Here is an 8701-nt window from a genome sequence, read left to right on the forward strand (position 1 = left end):
GTGAGCTTTAGTCTGGATTTCTCACCTGTTTTTTGATGTGCTATAAATGTGAACTGACCTCCTCTATCTGATTCTCTTTTTCTGCATATTTCTGGGAGTATAGCTCATTCTAAATGGCTCAGTGTGTAGTGACGTGGTTCAAACTATTGATGAAGTGATTCTTGTAAATCAGTCAGTGAGACGTTTATTCTGAATTTTGTGAGTATCCTCTTCACTCTGAGCAAATTTGTGTCTGTATTTGATACCTGAAAATGTAAGCACATGACCACTATTGTCTCAAAGTCTAGTCACTGGTTTCTAAATAGCTTTTTATATAGCCAAAAAAACTGTCCCTTTGTTTATCAAAGAACTTTATCTTGAAAACTGTATATTAAAATCCTAAATGTACTATTACTGTTGTGTAGGTTTATTGTGTGTATTCGGGTCATCTTTGTCTGCAAAACTGTGTCTGTGATGAGAGCACACCAAAGGAAAGTTGAGCATTAGAGTGCCATCGTGTTTAATCACTTGACTGAAACATAAGTCTTTATAATCCAAATATCTCCTCCAGCATATTCAAAGCAAAGAAATAATCCAGCCTCTTGCCTCCATGCCAAAGGGCTGTTGCCATGGATATAACTGATGTTAAAGGGGTACTCTAGCAATTTAATATTGCAATGCCAGAAAGTTTGGAGACTTGAGAGAGACAGATTTAAAAAAGCATTGTTAAATGAGTTCAGCAGAGGCTGAGAGATCCTGACTTTTATTCTCAAGTATGGATCTGGCTCCAAAAAGACAATTCCCATTATGCAGCTCAATAGCTGTACGATGAGAATTGTTATTTTCTCAGATGCTGCCTCACAACCACAGAAGGCATTACACTGTTTCCACAGTCTGAATACCTCATCACACATTTGATGAGGTATTCACATTGAAGTTCACACATTTGTTGAAGTTACATTTGTCACTGAGTGTTGCTCAGTGTTCACACCTCTTGGATCAAAACAAAGACGGAAAATTATGCCTTGTAACTTCTTAGGTCTAGTCTGTTCAGGATTCTATGGAAGCAAGAATGAAGTATGGATGACTAAATGGGCTTACCGGGCACAAGCTCAGGGGCCCAAAGTTTCAGAGTTTTTTCTGTATATATGAGATTATTTTCTCAGAATTCTGAGAAAAGTGTTAAGAAAAAATATTCTGCTTTTGTTTTCTGTATTAACAAGATAATCTTCTGGTAAACTCTCTTTGTTGCATGAAAACTTTCCTCAGAACTCTGAGATAATACCTTAAAATCTGCATGAAATATGGACAGACGGAGGATACACCGGGGCTGGATACAGGGAGCTTCATCTGGACAATGGTTAGTTCAAGGCTTATTTTAGGATGAGCTGGGAACAGTCTGCTAGTCTGCTGTGAATGGTTGGACTTGATACAGTTGGTAAAATGTTTGAAAGGAGATGAGGCTACAGTTTGTGTATTCATGTCTTGCAGCTTACTTAAGATGGATTTATACTTGTGCGTTAGCTCTATGCAGACCCTACACTGTAGCCTACGCCATTGTGAGCATTTAGTGCGGTGGTGTGTCTGTGTCACTCTGCAGTTAGCCTACACCTCCAAAACACTAGTTGGTCACAGGGTTTTTGTGAAGTGTTGTAAAGTTTAGTGGATTTAAAACACATAAAACACACTGTAAACATGGCTGAATAGAGACAGTTTCAAACACAAGTACACAAATCAGCTTCACTTTAACTCGCAGTGTTCACAGACAAAGCATTTGTCTTTATCTGGACACATTTTCCCACAAATACAACATGCTAATGTTTTTAGCAAAAGCCTATGGCATTTTAAATTGTATACAATAGCCTAGTGGCTAGCAGACTTTTCCTCTACTCATATGAAGCCAGGGACAACAGCAACAGCTAACAAAGGTAACGTTTCAAAATTCACAGGGCTCTCCGACAAAATAACTGTCTTATACTAAACACGTTTTCCAAACAAATATAACATGCTAACGTTATTAGCAAAAGCTCAATAGAGACAGTAGTTTCAAACACAAGTACACAAATCAGTGTCACTTTAACTTGCAGCGTTCACAGACACATTTTCCCACAAATACAACATGCTAATGTTTTTAGCACAAGCCTATGGCATTTTACATTGTATAAATTAGCCTAGTGACTAGTGGAGATTTCCTCTACCCATATGAAGCCACGATAAATCACACACAAGAGTTGAAATGCTATTTTTGTGGAGGCATTATTTTCTTCACAATTTATTATTTCTTAAATGTGAAATTAAAGGAAATAAAAGCTTTGTTTCCACTGAGGGAAATGGTTTCACCTTACAAAAATAAACAGGAGGTCTGCGTCACTGTGACGTATAGTTACATTTCTGGGGAGGTGCACGTCAGGCTAAGGCGTAAGGTATGGCATCGATTGGACAAAGAAGTATAAATTCCGTTTCAGGGTGAAAATGAAAAGGAGCTAACGTTAGCTAACACTATATGCTAACACTTGCTGTCAGCACCACCACAGAAGGCTTGCTTCTCAAGTCGTCTGATTGAACAATTGAACATTGCTCTGTTTTGCTCTGAATGGAAGTTTTTTTCAACTCAAAGCGTTCTGGGCACTCCTGTAAAAACACCAGATGCATAACACATCAGCAATGCAAAAGCAGCGAGCAAAATGTTTCACTCTCGGAAACAAAACAAAAAGCCTCCAAGACTGCTAAAATGGACTGACTGATGGACAGGTGACAATTATTTGACAGTTTTGATATCTTTCCAGCCTGTGTTGTGTCAACCCTGCCATTACTTCATGGAAGGAAGTCAAAAGCTATCTAGAGACTGACAATGTTACACTTATTTATCTTCTCTAGTGGTCTGACCTGCAAACAGGTGATGACTGAGCTACACTGTGCATCAGTGTAGAGACTAGTCTACAACTTCATCTGTCAAAGACGAAGTAGAGACAGTGATGCCACAAAGAATTTTAAATACATAAAACAGAATGTGGTAATTCTATAATGTATGAAAGAGGTATGCCGTTTCACAGCGCAGTAAGTGAACACGCTTAACTAGAGAAATGAAAGTGAAATTTTCTTTTGAAACATGAAGAAAACACTCTAAACTTCATCCCTCCTTGGGAGTAAGTCTCAGTGTGTGTCCTCATGTCCTGGATTCCTTAATATCCTCCCACTACAGCTGTACTATAGCAGAAAGTGTCTTCATTTTTCTCCCTCATCACAGAGGACCCTTTAAAATATTCATCAGCGATGTATCACTGCGCTCTGTTCTCCCAACACATCCTACACACCCTCTCTCCCTCTCCTCTCTGTTGCCTTCGCTTTGTCTGTTGCATCCAAAGTGTTATACAACGATGACGCTAGCGGCCGACGTCCTGGGTCTGTGTGCGCGATAAGGATACACAACAGAACTGTTTATACCTCCTGTAACAGAATTAGCTGTTGTGTTGGAGCACTGAGCAGATGCCAGAAAGCTTCTGCAACCACCAAAGATGTCTTGCTCGGTCCCCAAGAGGATGCCGCTCACTCCTACTGCTGTGAGGAGGTGGTCTCTTTCATTTTATCTCTGTTTTCTTACTCTGTGTCATGTCAAGACAGAAAGTGAGGGGTTGGAGAGAGACATGGAGGAAAAGTGAAGAAGAAACAGACCAGAAAGGAAAAGGAGAGGTTGTAGAATTTTTCTGTAAATACAACATTTGTGCTGTGATGTTCAGAAGAAAGATAACAGAGAAAAGCATGTCTCAAATATAATGGAACTAGATGGCACTCGGCTTGTGGTGTACAATGCACCAAAAACATCCCAGTCTCACTCTAAAGTCGTCAAAATCCCAACTTGGGCATGACTTGTGGTGTCAGACACTGACGAAAAAGCTGTCCTTTAATGTTGGCATGATTCCCAGCCAGTCGTCGTTATAGTTTAATGGTGCTCGCAGCGGGACATGAACAAAAGTTAAGTCCGTGTAGGGCAGGTGGGAGGGGTGGCAGATGGGTATAACAATCACCGATGTTCACCCCGGAGAAAGGTGTCTGTGTCCCGTAAGATAATTAAGCCAAACCCTGTTCTTTTTTCCTAAACCTAAACACGTGCTTTTGTTGCCTAACCATAACCAAGTGTTTGTTGTTGAAGGCAAAAAAACCCATCAATTTGCATTGTTGTACTGATGTAGTGTGTTTACTTTGAAAGAGACCGTATGTAACTGGAAAATATCCTGTGAAAACGGAAGTGTATTTTGAAAGAAGACAATGCATGTAACAGGCAGAACTTCACACGGCGTCCCAGAACGTCAAAAACCAACACACCCAGGGTACCTTACACATCGTATCTGGACCTGGAAAGCCCATGACCAAACATCGATATGTGACGAGGTTGGAGTGAGAATGTGTTGCCAAAAAATACATTTTAAATATACAGCAATGTCTCTCTCAGAAATCATGACCTGATTGCCTAAAATAATCCACAGAATTTGTTGTGAGTAGTTTCACATAGGAACAACGTTTTTTCGACCGAACTACACCGCACAAACTGTATCACCGTGCAAAGAGGAAGTGTGCATCTGCTCATCAGCGACAGGCTAGTGCTCATGACAGTGCGAGATGCAAACATTAATGGCGTCCTCCTTGGCTGAGCTGTAATGTTAGCTAGCTCAGTGGTGCTAGGTGAGCTAACAGTTTTTGCACGCTTCCGTTTGTGCAGTGATACCGTTGGCAGGTGTAATTTGGTAGAAAGAAAATAGTTCCTATATGAAACCACTCACAACAAGGTCTGTGGATTATCTTGAGTAACCAGGTCATGATTTCTGGAAAGAGGCATTGCTGTTGAGTTTTTCAAATGTATTTTTTTGGCACTTTGAGCATCACAAGTGAGTGAGTGCCATCTAGTTCCATTATATTGGAGAGAAGGCAGACATCTCTAAGAGGTAAGAGGAAACATATGTGTTTGATAGTGTGAACTGTCCCTTTAAAGCTCGTATAGCTTCAACTGGGCACACGCGATGTATTAAAATGACACATCAAGCGTTGGTAACATCTCTCTAAAAGTGTGAAATGCATTTGGGCAGTCTTATTTTTAGCCCATTGTTGTGAAATCAACTGCTCGTTTTGCACTTTGAATCAAATCCACCAACTATCTGTCATTTATCTCTCAGAAGGAAAATGAGAAAGCCCAATTATGAAACGTCTGATGAAAAATGAGGAATTGTTCACTTTGAAATGCACCACAATTCAGGCTTTTATCTGTGCTCTCCCCTATCTCCTCCCTCCTGTCACAGAAGAAGCACTGGGTAAGTGTGTGTGTGTGTGTGTGTGTGTGTGTGTGTGAGTGTGTTACAGGGTATCTAGCCCCAGAAAAGCTGACAGGCGATGTGCCACTCATCTTAGTAATTTCCCCAAAACAGTTGGCCTCCTGCCAGTGCACTCGCTCACGCTCAATCAGCCTCAATCAGCAACATACTTGGTAAAGTGTCTGCAGCCCCAACTGTCTGTGTGTGTGTGTGTGTGTGTGTGTGTGTGTGTGTGTGTGTGTGTGTGTGTGTGTGTGTGTGTGGCAGTGTGTGTGGCAGTTTGGTCTTTTTGTTATTTCATTATGTGATTGTCTTCAAAAGCCTTTTCCCCCCAATCCAGCTTCCCATTGTAGAAAAGTCTTTTCATGATCAAACAGTGAGAAGTTCTGATCCAGCTTTTTTCACTGTCACTTTTAAATCTCTTTCTTTGTGCTTCTATTTTGGGGCCCCCGAAGGACCACATTTAGGCCTTGATTACTGCTATACAACAATGTACAGTAGTGTGGTTGCACTGTTCACAGTACTGGAACGTTTGATGAACACTTGATTTCTATGGGAGACAAAAAACTTGACAAGCTTCCAGGAAACAAAAAGATAATCTATTGTAGCTGGAAAAATAAAGCTGACAAAATACAATAATTTTTTTATAATGTAAAAGAAAGACTCACTTTTTGTTTGTCGTAAATATATCATTATCTTCACTAGGCATAAGCCTGCAGGGGTATGTTTGGTCATGTGTGTATCTGCGTGTCTTAGGGCTGTCCCCTAATAGTCGACCAAATGTTAGTCTACCAGAAAGGTTATTAGTCCGCAAGATTTCATTGGTCCCTTAGTCACATTAAAAAGAAAAAAAAAAGAGAAGCTAACTTGAAACTATTAGGAAAAAAGAGCAAAAAAAGCACAAGGGTAACGCCTATCGCCCGACCTTGGGTTATCCAGGCGGTTAAAGATGTGGCATGTGTACAGTCACTAATTTCCAGGCTAGTTAATAACATGTCGGGCAGGAAATCCAAAATGTGGGATCATTTTGAGAAGGTGAAGGACGAACCCAAGGTGATATGTAAACTCATCTTCATTGGTCCACTACTAACATGACGTATGATCTGAAACATGGAAGTAGCTACATGCCCATTAGCCACTTAGCACAATGATTACTGCTTTGTCGACAGCGTCATTAACAGGCGGCTCGCTCAGTGTGTGACGTGCACTTGAAGATAAAATATAGGCCTATATTAATGAAGGTTCATTAGTACGGTTTTGTATTTCTCTGTAATGTAGCACAGTGTCAACAATGTTACTGATACTGTTCTTTCTCACACCTTCAACTCAAACCATTGTGTTGCCCCGCCCAAAATATATCATTTAAGAATTAAATTGATATTGTAGACATGCGGGCGACTAGTTGACTAATGGCCCTAAATGACGACTATTGGTCGACTAGGACAATTCTTAGTCAGGGGCTGCCCTAGTTTGTCTGCAGCTAGTATCGCAAACTATTGGACCAATTAGCCTAATATTTGTGTGCACGTTTGACTGTTTGCTGAAGGACCTCTTGTGGTTGTGATGATACACACTTGTGTTGTTATTCCATCATTGATTGCTAACTCACTCATGTTAAGCGGCCAGTGGGAACAGCAAGTCTTCTTCAAAACAGCAAGCTTTATCGTCTGTTGCCTTTGTCATGGCTCAAAACTGAATCCATGGAGAAGTTTGTCTTATATTGAAGCAGGGCATCTGCAGATTAATTTCATACCTGATATTTTATAATCCACTAAAGTTAGGCATGTTACAAAATGTCCTTGTTTTTGTTGTCTTCACTGCCATCTTGACGTGAGGGGAAATTCCACCAGGTGCAGCTGTGACCTGGTTTTGTTCTGTCCACTGCATTCTGTCATACCACAACAGAAGCTTTTCAGAAACATGAGTGTTTTGCCTGCCCAATTTTGTAGACTTGCAGAATTTTTAATTTGGTAATTTTTTTCTTGATATTCGTGCTTCTAAGTAAGTTAGCAGGCCATGTAGTTGGGAGTTGGTTTAATTTTGTGTCTATTTTAGTTGTGTTTATTGTTGTTTCCTATTATGTTGTGCTGGAGGCTACAGACAAAGCTAATTAGGAAAACTCAAAACGCTGAACAAGAATTGTCTAGAGTGGCCATGATCAGCCTGGGCAGCTGCCTGGCAGAGGTTTGCACTTTTGTAGGTGTCTTTTTTCCGACTTTCATATTAGATTAAGAAATTAAATGAGTCAGAAGATAAGGTTTCAGCAAGATGACAGAATTTAAGTATTATCAGCATCAGCTGCTGGGAATAAAGCGTAGCTCAGGTTACATCGATGATATGGCAGGTGACTTCATGTGTACTACTGGAACTGACCACTTTTCTTCTAGTAAGCAAAGGGATCAGGAATCATCTGATCAGAGAATTCAATCCATTTAAATATACAATTTCTTGAAATATTGTTGATGATTTAAAAGTATTTTCATCCAGTATCCATGTTACAGTAGTTTCTGCTTTTCAGTGTATCAAGAGGAGACAGACTGTGGCTGGTGCTGAGGGATAAAAGACTAAGAATAGAGGAAAGATGGCGACCATTGTTGCTGACAACTTGTATTTATCCACTCAGGTTTTTTAGTGTGTGCAGTGCTTTTGGTTGCACACAGTCCCCAGTCTCACTGAACATCTTGGTATAGCTTGTGTAATCTGTAACATATTTGTTGTTTCTATCCATGAGGGGAGTACATAAAGACTATTTTCAGGTTGCTCTTTAGAGATTCTTCTTCTTTCTGCAGGTTTTCGTGTTTGTTCAGACACACTCCCACCTTTCTGTTTTTCTCCAAGTGTAACTGGGCATTCAGTAAAAACAGGAAGTCCCAGCCAAGCAATCTGGCTGGGCTAAGGTTTTGCTGGCTGTGCTTTATGAATGGTTGCTAGGTAACCGGGGAGTTAAGTTACCATCTTTCTAACTTTCTCCTATTTTCCTTTTTCTGTTGTGTATCTCGCATTGACACAGAGCAGCCATTCAGGAGCCATGCATTAGTAACCCCTGTTTGAAAGTGATGGGAGCTTTTAGAATGGTATGGTTGCAGGGTGCAGCTTTGTTACAAGTCACAGTTAGTCTGAGATACTAAGGTATTAAAGCTGCACCAATCGATATTTTTATATTAACCACAGAATGAATGAACATGCCATGTAAAAGGGATCACTCAAAGTGACACACAAACAGAAAATTAGCATCCAGTTCTGCAGCTCTCAATGTATGGAATGGTTTGCATAATATCCTTTGGAAAATGCATGCACAACAGTTCATATGATATCCTACAAATTAGCACCCCATAAATGATGTTATATCCTTAACACTATCCCTGCCATTGCCGAGTTTTGATCAACATTCTGAATCCGATTGGACGAAGAACCAAGCA

This window comes from Epinephelus fuscoguttatus, linkage group LG22 (assembly GCF_011397635.1).
Source record: "Epinephelus fuscoguttatus linkage group LG22, E.fuscoguttatus.final_Chr_v1".
NCBI lineage: Eukaryota > Metazoa > Chordata > Actinopteri > Perciformes > Serranidae > Epinephelus > Epinephelus fuscoguttatus.